Genomic DNA, 17259 nt, shown 5'->3' with positions numbered 1-17259 from the left:
ATATTATGCACTTCTTGTATCATATATTTTATGCCCAATTCCATTCCTCCTGAACTCTTCTCCTGTGTGTGGGGATTTAAATCATGGTGCAATGTTGTAACATATTAATTGCAGAGTCGGGAACCAATAACTGTGCTATTGTATGTGTGTATGCAGTATCATGATTTCCCAGGCTAAATCATAAAAAGTTTGGCTTCTAATATTATACATGTATATTACAGTAGATATTTTATGTAGTGATTGCATGAGATGATAGACATATTACATGCCTTCTTGAAATAACATTTTATGAGTTCACAGCTGAGTCTAGAGATAATGATAAATAAATCAGGATAAATTCATTATCATTCCAAGCACTAATCAGAGGATAAAGCTCACTGAAGTTCTCAGTTCTTAATACCACAGTTTTTCGGTAGGTTAAATCACAAAACCGTATATGGATTACTCAGTGCTCAAAGGATTCCTAAGGGTAAATGTAGAGGGTTTATATGGTTTCACAGTTCCTTTCATCTTCATTTGGTTATAGAAATAGATGGCTATAGAAATATGCTACTGGATGATACTCTTAAACAGTTCACTGAAAATGGATGATAAAGCAACATAACCATATCAAGGCCATTGCTGACTGACCTATAGCTCAGTTGCGGTATTGTTGTGGCTATGGAAAGGAATACTCCAAGAAAAAACTTAATTCTTTGAAAATCATGGTAACATAAAAAACCAACAATGCACAATTTCTACCCCAGAATTATGCACTTACCACTCTAAGGAAAATATGTCTACTATTTTTGATATTGGCAAGTCAGATGCTATTCAGATAGCTTTTCATACATTTAGAGAAAAAAGATCCAGTTATTTGTTTCCAATTAAATAACATCTGTATTTTAGCAATACGGAGGCCTTCATTTTAGCAAATGGCATAGTAATAGGATTATCCATTCTGCATGCCTGTGATCATTATATGCAAGCTTTGTCTGAGCTTTTCTTTCATCTTTATTGGCATCTTAGTATGTTAGCAATAAGCCCTAAAACAGATTCTACTTTACCATTAATGAATTCCTGTTCTGATTTAGTGTTGCCTTCTGCTAGAACATCAGTTCAGATCAGTTCTTGTTTTTTCTTCGTATCAGTCTCATTGTGTAGAACCTGAATCTGTGTTAAGAATTCTGGAAGCAGTACGTTTAATGACCAGATTGAAGCAATAAACATTAGATACATTTGAACCAGGGAACCAGGTGTTGCTAAGGAGCTCTAGAATGAGCTGGAAATCATTCTTAGTGCATATTTTTCCAGGTCTCTGGTTAATAACTATCATTTTGCATCATATCAAGTATCAGTATTCCCCTGATAAAGTCAATGAACTCAGTAGACCAGAATGAAGTCCTTTTCTTGCTGCCTTCTCATCTTCCTTAGCTCTTTGTTTTGAAAGGAAAATTCACCCACAAATAGTGTGAGGATTAACACAATGCAATCCTATAGGAATGAATATCTACACCTATAGATTCTTATTCTAGTAGAAAAGGTTTGCTATTTTTGCTTGAGATTTTTACTTTTCCTATTTTATGTTCCCCCATTAACATTCCATAAAAGGAGTATTTTCTCTGTGTATTGTTATTGTTGCTGCTGCTGCTGTTGCTGTTGCTGCTGTTGCTGCTGCTGCTCCTGCGAAATGCTCTTCAGAATTATAGAAAAAGTAATATTGTATTAACTTCTGTGCAAGAGGTATATTTGTGATGGGGAGAACAGATAGTAGGCAAACAGAAGTAAATCCATAAAGGCAGGAATTTATTTTTGTTTAGGAATTCAAGGTGGGGAAAAAAACTCATTGCATCTTTATAATTCCATAGATAAGTCAAAATTTGATTCTGTGACTACATTTTACCATCCCTCTGCACTATTTAAGGAATCGGAGTATGAAAGTGCACCCCAGTGCTATGGCAAATTTATATGCAGAGAAGGATATAATTTCCTATTTTTGGAATCATTCCACTTGATATAAAGTCTCTAAGCTTTTCTTCCATGTCTAGACTAGAGATCAGCCCAAAAAACAATCCAGTACTTTGTAAGATTTCCAATTCAGATTTCACTTTGGGCTGACCCTTTCCTTAACCTGCCCTGAACCAAAAATTCCATATCCAAGCTACTTGAGCAATATTGAATCAGTATCATCCCATCTGTGGCTTGTTTCCCTCTTTATCACAGATTCTTTTTATCTGTCATTCCAGAAATCTGATTTATGAGTAATTTTCCAAAAGACATACCCAGAGATAAATGGGTATTGGGCTGTGACCTATCTTCCATTCCTGTCCTGATACGACTGTAAAGGACTGTTGAGCAGATTTTTTTTTCTTTTTCATTGAGGCTTCTCGGGAAGAGCTAGGAGGGCAACAGACTATTTGAAAGCTTGATGACCTTTGCGAGTTTTTAAAGATAAGCATTTGAGAAACAGATAAAAAGAATTAAAAAAAAAAAGATACTAAAGCAAAAACATTCCCCAGATGATTAAAAAATGATCATAGTCACCATATTGATAGTGTTGTGAGAAAGAGCATCTAGATCATAAAGAAGACAGATGGGACTGTAATATGGAATAAGAAACAGATGTAGATAAAGATTTACACATGTAAGTGAAGGAGACTTTTCCTGCTTTAACGTTTAGGCAGAATAAGAGTCTCCACTGACATATCTTTTATGGGCTGAGAGGACTTAGAGGACTGAGATTTAAAAAGAAAAAGATAGTGAGAAAGAGAATGTCCAGCTCTGAGATAATTGTGTCTTGCAGTGACAGAAACTCCAATGTCTTAAAAGTTAATGTCTTTCTGATATTTGTTTCCTGTAATTTCTGAATTTAGTGATGGGGACTGATAGTCCCAGATACTAAACCCTTTCATTCAGACTCTGAAGGGAATGTAGGCAAATTCAACGTGAGTATCTACTGAATTTCTCTTGATTTTTTATTAATCCTGACAGGAAATTAAGTCCTAAAACCACGAGTGGGAAGTTCAGTTTTCAAGGTCCATTCACTCTTTTTGGAAACTATCAGATAACTCCCATTACTTAGGCTAACTTTAAGATCCAAGCACCTCTTTATGTTTATCTTCGGAATATTGGCATTGAGGTATTCATTTGACATTAGAACTACCATCATAACAGCCCTTGCCAAATAGAATTTTGGAAGTGTTTTCTTGAGGCTCAAATATATTTAAATAAATTAATTTGTTTAAAGCAGGAATCTCAGATGGCAGTTTGTGGTCCAGCTGCCTTTGCACAAGCATCATGCTTACATTTAATTGAATCTCCCTTCAGATTAAAGAACCTTTCTGCTTTGAATTACCAGCCCATATTGAATGCTGTTACCTTTTCTGATAGACTAATCAGAATATTTTTTTAACAGATTTATTTGGGGGGGAGGGCTAATCACATTATGAGATCAGAATAGTTTGGAGATTTCCAGGGTGCTCTCTTCTGAATGTTGATTTCCTGTGTCACAGGGAATCTTTCAGTATGTCTGCGTACTGGTGTGAACCCTACCAAGAGACCTCAGCTGATAAAGTCAAGTCACTGCCAGTTTGTTATTTTTTTAAACTAAGCAGCTTTCCTAATATCTCAGTAAAACAATACAGTGTGCGTTTTATTGTATTTTGTTACGTGAAGATAAAAATGGAGACAACTGAAAAAACTTACTCAGATTATTATCAGAGAAGTTCAAAACCTGAAGCCTAACACTAAGGGATACATCCTGCTCTTGGGTCTCTGTAGTAACTATCTCTGGAAATCCAAAGCTTTATCTCTGAAGTTTTACTCTGCGCTTAATTCCAACTCTGTTCAGAAATTTTCTTCAAATAATAAAATGTAGACAAAAAAATAAAGGGATACTGGCAGCCTCTCAGATATATGACATCATTTCCATAGATACATTTAAAGTTTATGATGACATATTCAGCTGTGGGATGTCATGGCTGAGTACAGGAGTGAAATGCTGATGTCAAAATAGATTGGTAAGCATACCACCATCCTCCTAGAATTGCATAAAACTCGAAAGTTTTGTAAAACTCATTTTTGCAGGCAAAAGGAGATACAAAAGAATACTTCACTCACTTTATCCATACGCTTCTTGTGTCTACAGGTGTGGATTATCTGAATTAGATTCATCAAAAAAGATCAGAAAACGTCAGTAGCCTTTAGCAACTTGTTAGGAACTCATGAAGTTAGTGATAGGTAGCGGTTCAACTCTCCTTGAGTTCGTCTAAGAGAGAGATTTCAACTAAGTGCAAACCTCCAAGAAAAAAACATTGGAGTGTCCCATCAGGAAAAAGTCTGATCAAATAAACATAACACAAACAAATGATGGTACATTTTCAAATACAAATCCAGCATTGCTGACATGCCAACAATCCAAATGCAATCATGAGATCAGAGTTCAAGCTGTGGGTTGTATGGGGGAGGGGATTTCACTATAAAATTAGAAGCACATTTTCCCTTCTTTTTCTTTGCACCTTGCAAATAAAAAGCACACTAACTGGGAGCACTGCTTTTAGAATGCTTTTGTCTCACTGTTTGCCAATGTGACACTGATCACATATCAAATGGAAGGGACAAAAAGGAACACTGCTCAGAAAGAGTGACATTGTCTTGGGACTGTGAACTTCAAAATTAAGCCTGCAGGTAAAGCTAGAACTTCATATTCTGACATGTACCTAATCTTTTTAAGTAGTGTGTTGTCTAGTTTATAGTTGCAAGACCCAAGGTTTCATAAAAAAAAATAAATGGAAATGTTCATATACTAAATTTTTCAAGGATGTTCTTATTAATCACTTGCTAACAATCAGCTGTGCTCCACATTAATCCAACATTACTAAAGAAAATGTAGTGACTAATCCCACCTTGCAGCTAAAACCAGCTAACTAAGCCAGATACGATACATGGTTACTTGCTCTTTGTAGCTGTGGGGGAGTCTCTGGAAGTCTTTTACAGAGGAAGATTCAGAGTGAGAGCTATTGTAAAACCTATTAATCATTCTCTGAAACATAATGACTTTCTTTCTATTGGCAATATCCAGAACTAAGGTAGATTTACATATCAACTATTCATATATCTCTAATTCTCAAATCTGGGAGTGTGAAATAACTTAATAGCCATAATAGCTGTGGTTAATATCATGTGCTGGATGAAACATATGCCTTCATGTTGTGGAGATACTTCAGACAGAGAAGTAGATGTGAAAGTCTTCACCTAAAAAGTAGAGTTGATAAATGCACAGATCTTTTCTGGTGCTTTTCCTGCTGAATTTCATATACTGAAAGATTTTAGGGAAAGTAAGGAACACAGGATCATATTCTCCAAAAAAATATAAAATAAAATAATAATAAGTAAAAAGAGTTTACCATGTTTTGACCTACTGGAGTTTCCTGATAGTTGCTTGCTTCCAGACAGATTTTGGAAACTGTAAATTGCTTTGGAAAAGGTTAATATACCCTATTTCTCTCTTATGCTTGATTTTCCTTAAAACAGAAATCATAATGTATGCTTGTGGTAGCAAGAATAAATGCACTTTCTCATCTAATAAAATCTAATATATTAATTTACTGTTTACATACATTTCAGAGTGAGTCAGCATACCTATTACTGAGGATACCAAAGGAGATTTTTCTAGTCTATTTTGTTCTATTCTTTGGTAAATTTTTTGCTTGGTGTAAACTTGAGAGTTTTGCTTTTATATCCAGGACCCACAAATGACTAGCTTATTCTAGAAATTAAGAACCCTTATGTCCTATTTTTAGCTTAAATTTAAAATTTTAGTATCTTATGAGAGGTGTTGTCCAGGATGCCAGTATCATTGCAGCTTTACCACCTAATCTCAGGAAGTTCAGCAGTTTGCCTTCTTAACAGGGGAGAGTTTAGGACTTTAATAACTTACACAGAGAGCTTGACCCACAACTGATGTAGATAAGAGTATCTCATGAAATCACTACCTCCGAGCTCTTTGAACCGCTGAGTTTCCAGACCCAGATCTATCAAGAGATTTAAGTCCACAAACAACTCATAGAGCAGGGCAGAGTCCTAAATTCCTATATGTAGTGCTTTTTCAGATGTGTTAGATATGACGCTAGGCTTCTGGCTGCCATTTCAGAAATTATGGGTCCAATGGCATATCTTCCATCTCCCACAAATGTCTTGGATACACTATGCTATATAAAACAGAAATACATGCCACTGCTTAGGCAACCAAGTCATTTCTTGACATCATGGGATTTCACTGTCCCTCACCTGGAATTTGTAGATTTAATTTATATTCTGTAAAATACATAGGGACAATCAAGATCCTGCTTGTAGCATTGTCAGTGTATGATTTTCTCTGTGCCAAGTAAGGAGGATTGTAGTTAAAAATGTTGTCTTGACACTTATATCTTCAGTTTTACCTATATATTACAGATTTACATGAATAGACAAACAATGTATAAGGTAACATATATTTGAATATTTTTCTACCATATCACAGAAGAACCAAAAAACCCAAACAGGACCGGTTGAGTTGACATTGGTATGAAGATCAATATAAGTCTTAGATAAGTGACTTGAGTCTACCTTTTCTAAGCAAACACTATTTTTCATAATCAAGTTATGCAGGTAAAGCATTTCTGAGGAAAAAAATAAACAAACAAACAAAATCAAAAAAAAAAACTCCTGTATTTTCACAACATTCCTGTAGCAACCTGACTTGCAAGTGCCTGTGCAGTTTCAGAAAACATGAAAAGCAGCTGGAAAACACATCATTGAGACTCAGAAGCAAACAGAAGCCCTAATTTTTATGAGTAAGCTGCAACTGAAGATACTTGGTACTTTAGAAAAAAACATAGAAAACTTCACATCAAGTCTTCAATCTTTAACTTTAAAGATGGTTTGAAAGTCAAACTTTCATACTATATTTGGCATTTGATTTATTATAATAATTTTAATAGAATTTTAGTTGTCTGTATGCTCAGCTTCCTTTGGAGATGTCTAAAAAACTTCTAGTGTATGGAAAATTTCCTATGATGATAATGATGATGATTAGTGTGTGTGACTGCTATAAAAAGAGAAAACTATTTCAGTCCTAGAACATAAAAGTCTTGGAAAAGCACTTCATCATTGTGTTGCAACTCTTAAGGTTCAGAAGGAAAAATACAAACTGATGTATATGTGTGTATCTACTCAAGGGATTGGTACTGGCATCGAATAAAGTGTTTTAGCTAAAAGATGAACGTTTTACTTCAGTTTAACATACCTTCTTAGTTATAGCTTTTTAATAGAAACTTTTCAGATTCAAAGTAAATCTTTGTATCTTGCAGAGGGGTGACTGTATGCATGGTAATCTTGGGAGGATACATATTCAAAGTAGAGTGCAATATATCTACATTTAACACAACTGTGTTTGTGTTGCCAAATCCCATGGGGGATAGTACTGATTTTTTTTTTTTTTTCTTAAACTGCTTCTGTAAACTAAATGTCTCTGAGCAGTGAGAAGATCAGATTTTCAGGAGATAAAATACAAAGATGGTCAATGAAATATGGACACAGACACAGACTCATACACACACTGAAGGAAATTTGGATGAAAAGTGTATCTTCTCAAAAACATTCCTCAAGGGGAGGCAAAAACTAGACTATTTAAAACAACAATAATATATCATCCTCATTCATCATTCATCATTCATCATTCTCTTTTCCATGCTTTTCCTCTACTTACAGACTCTTGAGCTGAGCTGAAACCTGCAGAGGAAAAGGAAGTCTTCAGCTCCCATGTGCTATTGTAAAATCCTACCAGTATACTATGAAACACTACAGAGGATTTGACTTGGTTTATTCCAGAAGATACCTCTTCAAGTACCTCTTAGAATAGCTGACTATTTGCATTCATTCTAAATGTTTCTTTATACAGGTAAGTTAGTGACAACATCATGTATGTTACATACAAATCCAACTCCTGACTCTGGGAGCTGCAGCTTTACAATCAGGGTAATAACCTCTAGCTAATGAAAGCTGTTACTATATCAGGTAATTTTCTTGGACATTTCTAAATATTTTATTTTCTTCAGAAAAACAATCCTCCACCATTTCACCTTGCACAGTGACAACAGGATCGCAGAGTAGAACTGCCAACCTGGGGAGAGGCAGACTTGCAAAACACTTTTCGTACCATTTTAAATGAAGATTCATATTTAGTGTAAAACAAAATAAATTAAAACCTTCTACAATCAGAATTTGTATCTCCTTCTGTCAGGAAAAGCTTTTAAAATTTCTAATGCATAATGCTGCAATTCTAGCTCAATTTAATATTGTTTTTTAAATTTCAACCTAAAAGAAGGAACAGTATGATAAATTGAATATATGTTTACAGTCAGATTGAGGGAAAATATGGGTGGATCCTCAGTCTCTAGAAGTATGTAGTTCCCTTACCTGATAAAAGAAAAACAAAGCAGCAAAATCCATATCAAGAGCAAGCAATGACAAAGTTAGGTAAATGGAATGCTCTCAGAAGAAAAGAATACAGTTGTTGATGTAAATTTTATGAAATATAAATGAAATAGGCAACATTTATAATTTTCAGTTATGAAGATTGTTTTATTTTGTCTCTCTGGGAGGGGATGAGTAAAGTGCTCACCACATCTCACATATTGAATGTTAACTAATGTGTAGTAATTCAATTTCAGTTATTTGCATACTCAAAAAATAACATTTATTTTGAGATTGCCTTCAGATAATAAGTCTCATAAGCCGCCTTTCCCCTGTCTGCATTGCTAATTGGCAAATCAAAGCCATAAATGTGTGATATCAGAGGGTTACTAGCTTCCCTAACATCTTGTGAAATAGGCTCTCTGGGAATCATTCTCAGGAATGGCTAGAATTTTTAATGCCTGAGCACTGCAGAAAGTATGCATGATTATCAGAGATTTGATAACCATAATGTGATAAAGGCCATTCTTCCAACAGTGTCATACTTAGGAGTTTGTGATATAATAGAGATGAAGTAGACACAGTCAAATTTTCTAGGAGTCAAGCTGTTTTTAGCTTTCCGAGGCATCAGTGATAATATCTCCTTATTACCAACAACAGTCAAGAGACTGAGAACCTTTCAGGAAATACCATTACTGGCAAATACAAAAGAATTACCAGCATTACTTGCGGGGGCGGGGGGGGGGGGGAGAGAAGAAGAAAAAGAAAGAAAGAAAGAAAGAAAGAAAGAAAGAAAGAAAGAAAGAAAGAAAGAAAGGCCCGTCAAGCAGTCAAGAAAATTCATATCACAAAATTCTATTCAATGAAACAATCAAATGAAATTTCCATACGAGATGACACACAGAAATGTTATGGGTCAGCTGTCCCAGAAAGGATCCTCAAAGCCTGCACACACAATATGTAATAAGTAGTCACCACTAACCACTAGCTCAGACTGGGCATCTATTTTTATTTCTTCCTCAACACCTTTTCATGTGTTTATCCAGACCAATGTGACAAAATACAGTCACATTTTTAAAAACATCAAAGTACAACAAAGCACAATATTTCCAATGAACAAAATAATAAGAGTCCAAGAAGCAGCACATTATTTTTAAACTGGTAATAGTTTTAAAAACATTATTTTCATGGTGTCATTTACTTGAGACTTCACTTACTTTACAAGACACAACTTTGGGAGAAAAGAAAATAAACAAAACAACTCTGGCATTCTACATAGTCCTAGATAACCCCAGGTTTAGACCATCAGTATTTAACATATATGAGGGTTGTTAAACAGTGATAGGGCTTATTAGAGAGGTAAAGTAACTACTGAGGCTTTCTGCTAGAACATTGTATTCAGCGATCCATAAAAGTCAAATATTTGTGTCATTGCATATGGGGCCATCTAATTAAAGTCTAGTAACCATCAGAACATAATTTGGTCACTTCAGTGGTCACAAATGATAAGAAAAAGAGAAAATAATCCAAGCTGGAATAGGAGTTTAATCTATCAATGATTTGAGGGCTTTGTTTTGTTTTGAGAAAATTCTAGTCTGTGAAAAATGGCAGTGTCAGAATACATAATATGTCCCTTAGGATGTGTGTTTTCCAGTTAATCTTCCTTTCTCGTGGCATTCCATGTCACCCTAGAAACTCTGTGGAAAACAAAAAATAATCTTTCTTATCGACATTGGAACAAAGTACACCACTGAGAGATACAAGGATAGCATATATTACTTGTTTACCAGCTACAATTACAATATTAGTTTCATTTCAGGACTGTGCTAATTACTGAGAACATCATTGGAGATTGAGGCTTTATATCTATCAACTGAGCACAGAATAAAGAACAAATGGGATGGAGGGAACCACCTGTTACTCTGAAACTAACTATAAAGATTTTATTTTATGAAAAAGCTGTGAAAGCTAGCTTAGGGTGAGGGCTTTTATTTTTTTTTTTTCCTTCTCTTTTCCTTCCAAAGAATTCATTATTCTGTCAGATACAGACTTAGCCTTTAAAGAATTACTTCATAAACTTAATTAAACACATTAATCCTTTAAAAGACAAATTAATTTTCTAAGTGATTGGTACAGCCAAGAGAATTGAACTATAAATTCTGCTAAGCAGGTATAGGTATTTTTTCCCCTGCTTTTTTAATAATCCTGTTTTGATTCACATTTGTCATTTCAAATACAGAAAATGTTGATGCATTGTCAAAAGTTGGCTTTGATTATAGTTTTAGGGATTTAAAATATCAAAATTAAATTGTTGAGGACACTTGAAATTATTTGAAATATTAATTACCTCATTTAGTCTTTTTTTTTTTAATAATAATAAAAAGGGATAGATACTGCAAAAGTCAGAATATTTTAATTTTATGATGAAGTACTTGACATTTCTCAGCTGAATTCAGCTGTAGTCTGTCCAAGTCAGTAAGGAAACATTTCAGAGTTTACCTGATCGGCAAAGAGTTCAACATGTACATAGACAATTCCTTACTAAACATTAAAATTTAGAAATCATCCACAGAGCCAAGTTCAGTCACTACATTACTCTGCTTTTGACAGAGTGATCAGCAAACAACTTGGAGAAAAGAATAAGAAGCCCACAATGACTGTTAGATTGAAATTGTAGAAGATACAGCTTATTTTAAGCCCTGCAATGTAAGGTTTTATATCACATGTAAAATGTGTTCTCATTAGCTACTGTAAGTCTGTGATCCTTGATAGGATACCTGTATCAAATATTTCTTGATTTTTGATGTGGTCTTGTTTCAGTCACTTTCTGTAGAAAGCAGATTCTGTAGAATCACACGTGTGAAAATGTGACTGAAGGCCTAATAATTTGCAACTGCAGAACTGAAAGTACTATAGCATTAAGGTCAATAGGAACCTCTTTAAATATGTCATATGATGCCAAGCACAGAATAAAGAAATTGTATTTTTCCCACATCGAAGAACTTTACATTAACGCTACCAACTTTTCAGTCATGGCTTTAAGAACTTCAGGGATAATGTCCTTTTTTGTTACCCTTCAGGCCACCTGAGACACTATATGACCTACTTATCGGTTTCTTCACTGAGCTCCTGAGGTGCCTAAATTACAGTAGCTCTCTCCCCACGGTCGTGTAAGGTCCTCAGTGAATCAGTTGGACTATGAAGCACAATGACCATAAAAGCAGAATCAGGAGCCTGGCTGCTCCAACACCTTTTTCGAGTAGTGAGAAGCCCTACAGCACAGGTGCTTAGTGGTGCTGTGTTATTAAATCATCTTAACTTGTGCTACCAGTAACACTTTAACTAACTACAGTTCAAGTTTGAAGATCCTAAAAAAAACCTACTTTTATTTGAATAACCTGAATTAATTGAAAATGTAATAGTTTTATAGTTTAATTCCCATTTCTGTTGTCTTGGGTTCACAATACAGGAAAAAGAAATATTAATAAACTCATTTCTATTGTACATATTTGTTCATTTTCTTAAGAAAAAAGTTTAAAATTTAGGGTTTTAAATAAAGTTATATTGTTCCCTTAGAGGTATGTGCAAATATTATTAGCTTTTACCTTAATGTGCAGTTTGTATTTGCGCTTTAGACCTGTTATTCTGAATCTGATTCTTGCCTAAGCTTGCATTTTAAGTATACTCAACCGAAGATTCTGTCAGTGGACAGTGCAGTGAAGTTGTAAGTTGAATAACTCTCTTGAAACATTAGTTTTAATACTATAACCAGAAGATACAGAAAGCTGGCACGTTCATCTTGGCTTTAATTTACGAAAACTTGATCTCTTATACTTCTAGGTCACTAGTTAGTATTAAAAACATGGGTACAAAGTCTTGTTTTTAGAATACATTCTGCACATTTTTATACACTATAGCTATGTAAATTCTACAAATAATGAAAATAATACAGCTATGAAATAATCAGAATCATGAATTTGCTTCTGGGAAAAATTCATTTTGAGAGGGTGCTAGTGGTGTACACTAAAGTTGTATTAAGACATGACCTATGGTTACTTCAACACTGAGGAAGAAATGCTCATAAAGTAACTTTCTAGATATATTGCTGGCTTGGTAAACATTCTTTCTTTTCACATTTCCTTACACTATTTTTTTCATAACAATCCAGTTCCTTACATAGAACTGATAAATTTGTCACAATATGCTTAAAAAATCATTTTTTAGAGAACAAATTGGGGAAAATAATTAGGAGCTGCAATTCTAGGGCACATGAAGAAATTAGTTAGGAACTTCATCAGGGCTGGGTGGTTAGATGAATATGCATTTTTAAGGTTCTACAATATCACTTACAATGATGTCCACCTTAATCAAATAGTTCTAAATTTTCAAGGTCATCAAATTCAGCTAGCTGCAAACTAATAATACTGCATAAAAAGCCATAAACTGAAGGGCTTTTGAAGTATATTTTATTCCTGCTGCGGACAAGTAAATCGAAAGTTGCTATTAGTTGCAACAATGTGCTTCATTATCAGTTTATGAGATTACTGGACTTATTCTCAACATTCAGCTTTGTGCTTTTTGTTTTCTGCATGGATTTATACATATTTCTTCAGTTAATAAGGAAAGGATAATGTGAATATCTTTATCAACTATGAGTTTTCAGAAATAATTTTAGCAGCAGGTTACTTGATATGCTATTGTCCTAATCAAAGTTGACAAAATTATGGAGAACCTACAGTGTTTTTGAAGTGATTAAATCATTATCCCCATAAATTATTCTGTATTATAGCAGGCTGCATGACAACAGAAACTTATATTGCAAGATTTTTAAGCATTTAACTTTATATGAAATTTCTGAAATTCATCATTTAATATTTTAGAAAATTCTAGAAATAAGACAAGGAGCAGGAATAACAGAACTGTTTTCCATTTCAACTTTTCTCATTAAAAAGATCATTAGCCTTTTTCTAAATCCTAAGGCATAGCCTGGAAAGTATATGTATTCCTGATTCATAGAATTCCCTAAATTTCCCTAGAATTATTAATAGTGACACACACAGAATTTATATCAGAGCTTAATTATTACCATTTCTGCACTCAAATACTAAAAAATACAGAGGCAGGCCATGAAAATCATAAGATTAAACAGTAATAAGCAGATAAAAAAAGTTCTTATTTTCTCCTTAGATTGATCCTTCAGGATACGCTTTGTCATGCTTTTCTCTGAAACTATGAAGAATATAAACTTACTTTTAAAAGCAAAACAGAATAATCTAAAGTTTCCTCAGATTCTGTGGGTCTACTTGGAATATGACTCACTTCTCATTTAGTAGAAAGAAAAATGGAAGATGATGTTGCTGATCTTTTATATACTGGGCTAATAGTCAGCGTTCTTGCTGTAGAAGCCAGTTTGGATTCTGGGATTTCTGCAGTTAGACTCACACCTCCTGGGAGCAGACTGCACTACAGACTAGAAGCTCTCACTCCTTTGGAAAGTATCAGATTTATAACACTAAAGTAGGAGTAAGAGGAAACACAATTCTGTAGATATTCTATGAGCCTGCTCCATCAGGAATGGTAGGTACCAAGTTCCAGTTTGAATTACTAAGATTTTTTAATGCCTGTGATTCCATGACTGCTACATGCAGAAGCAGTTTCTGTAAAGAAAACAGAATACATATGCACATGCATGTATATGGAGAAGTACAAGCTTCTACTGCTTTTGAACAAAGAACGGTCAATGAGAAACTATTAAAAAATCTTTCTCTGGAAATTCTATATCAGTTATAAGATTTTCTGTGAAGGTGGAGAGCTAAGGAAGTTTGTGCTTGTCCTCAGCCTCTATCAATAAACCTAACAGTAGAAATGCTTTAACATTTTAATAATTGACAGGCTAAATTAACAGACTGATAGTATTTTGATTTATGATTTGGAGGTTCCTTCTCTGTGCTGGCCTTCAAGAAGATTGAGCTGTCTCCCATGTTCCCTGAAAGTGAGTCAGTGACTGTTTATTCATTCCCTTGATTAGAAGGCTGACCTGAAGCCAGATACAAGAGGCTCCCTCAATAAATGCAAGACTCATATGCTTTGTTTTGCTTTCCGGATTTAGTGTTAAACATTAAAGGGAATTGGAGATTGATTTTTGTGCAGGGACCAGTGCCAGATAAAACAACAGGCAAGTGAACAGCCTTGTTCATGGAAACGAGCTCTGTTATCATGAGATGCCACAGATGTAGCTGAAGTTTAACAACACTGCCCTTGAGCTCCTTGCAGGATTTTTTTAAATGTCTCATCAGCTATTGACCTGACATCTGAGCTCTCTTCTTATTTTAGCCTGCATAGAAGCCTTTTTGGTCAAAAATAATGAGTACTAAATGACCATTCTGCAACTAATAATTACAGTCACATTTTCAAGCACTGATGAGGGAATACTTTGCCATCCAGCTGTATTTGCCTCCTGTGACACCATGGCTAACACACATACACAAACACACACACACATATAGCTGGGTTGGGGAAGGAAAGATAATTATCTTACTAATACATTACTGATTTCATATAGCTCTCTAACATTCAGTCTCTTCCATGTTTCATACCCTGATGATTTAGAGGTATATCACAAACTGATTGCTCACAGTTTCCCTCCTTCTTTCACTCCTGCTGTGGGATGCCTTTGTGTCTGGCAGAGGAAGAAAGTGATTTCAGCAGCAGCTGATAAATTGGCCAATAACATGGGTAATAAATGCAGCCAGTAGTCACTTCTCCACTCTGTAATTTACATGTCAGGCTTAAAAAGACTCTTCTCCTGTGTTCTGGGACTTAGATCAAGTAACATTTGCAAGTAAAGAGTGTCTTTACTGAGAAGAAGCCAAACTTGATAGATCAATAAACAAAACTATTTTCTCCTTGATTCTAGTTTGTTGCTGAACAAAATGAATTGTTTTCTACAACAATGAACTGGACCTCCACCAAAAGTTATCTAGCATAGTGTATTCACACCAAAAAATCTCTAGCACAGTATATTCAGGAGAGCTGATTCTGCTAAAGTAACTCAGTTACCCAGGAGCTTAGTGACAAGAGCAGCTTTGATAATTAATTACAAGTCTCCAAAACTGTGTGCAAAATAAGGATAGTTGCTAAGCAGATAAAAGGAAAATACTTTGAAAAGTGAGAAAAAAAACAGCTAATGAATGGAAATTTATGGAATGACAGTATTTTGAGGAAGAGGAAAGCAGAAGTGACTTGCTCTGAGCTTTCAAAAATAATTGTGTCATTTGTAAATTGCCAGGATGCAGGTACAAATGAGTCTGTGTTCTCTCTATATATACATACATGCACAGATCCTAATTGGGCCTTGGAGGTTACATGATAAATAGAAGAAATCTGGATATAAGTCAGTCAGATGGCATCTCTTTGATCGTTCCTCTAGACACAATGCATTCTGAAGTCAGTTTTCGTCAATCTTTTTTTTTTTTCTTTTTTTTTTTCTTTTTTTTTTTAACTTATTGCTATGGCACAGTTTTACAGAACTTTTTTCCTCTTTCTTTGATCATTCTCCATTCAACAGGAAGGCTTCAAGCTTTCTCAGATTTTCCAGCTCAAAGAGATTTTTTGTTTTGTTTTGTTTTCTATAAATTCATTGAAAGTAGTCATATAAAAGATGGAGTTTAGCATAAAATGTTAGGAGGTTATTTTGAGTAGGTTAAGATTTGTTCCCTGATTTTTTTTTCCTTCCCTCCTGAGCTGTTAGCACAGTTCTTCTTATAAAATAATGGATCTATGAGGGACCCATCACATCGGTTATATCAGGAATATAAGTAAATTTTAGAAATTAGGTTTTTGAATCAACATTTAAACAAATATTTGTAACAGAAGACTTGTGCGGATACATTTTCATAACCGACCATGACCTACCAATAAAACCAAAAAGCAAAATGCTCAGAGGAGATGGGCAAGGATGAGGTACATATGAAACTCAGGAATAATGCAGAGTGTCACTCATTAATCACAGCTGTGGCAAGGAAAGTTGACTTTACCGCAACACAAAGGAGACCATTTTGTTTTACCTGATCAGAGAGTACTGGACTCTAAAACTGACCTGTTTAATTACTCCCTCTTTCAAGAAAAGATTTATAGAATTAAAGATTTTCTAAGCATTGGGCCCCAGCTGTTGAGTATAAAGAAGGTAAAACAAAAAGAAAGTGAAGAAAGCACAATACAGAACTTGTAAGAAGGGATGGATAGTAAGAATAGGGAAGTGTTTTGAGAGAGTTTGGGAAGATGAGAAATTTTGATGGAAGAAAGTATGAGGTCTTGTCTTCTGCCATACAAATGCTTGAATGCCATTGATGTGAGTGGTGGGAATTACTGCTGCTTGTCTTACTGACGTCATCTGACCAAAACTTCATCTGGACCTTCCACTTTTAGATGACTGCTTCTAAGAACTATGAAATGAAGGCATGTCATGCATACTAATCAGTTCATCACTAGAAAATCCTAGGTTGATCTACTTTCTTACAGTTTAGTCCATGTGCCTCATATCTCAAGCTTTCATTAATTAGGTCTTTTCCATCATGAATTTAGGACAGTTTAACTGGATCTGCTAATTCATTAAACAGTGCAGCACCAGACATTCTGCAATATTTTCTGTTGTTTTCTTGTTCTTTACACCTCTAAACATGTTTATCAAAAATATGTATTTTTTAATTGCAATTTACTTCAGATTCTTTCTTATTACAGAGGAGCTATAAATCATCATGCAGCAATGAGATTCTCACTATTCCTTTCAAGAAAAGGAAGTTCATGAGATACTGCTGAAAAGCTGGT

Source organism: Rhea pennata, chromosome 5 (assembly GCF_028389875.1).
Source record: "Rhea pennata isolate bPtePen1 chromosome 5, bPtePen1.pri, whole genome shotgun sequence".
NCBI lineage: Eukaryota > Metazoa > Chordata > Aves > Rheiformes > Rheidae > Rhea > Rhea pennata.
This window is presented reverse-complemented; position numbering follows the sequence as displayed.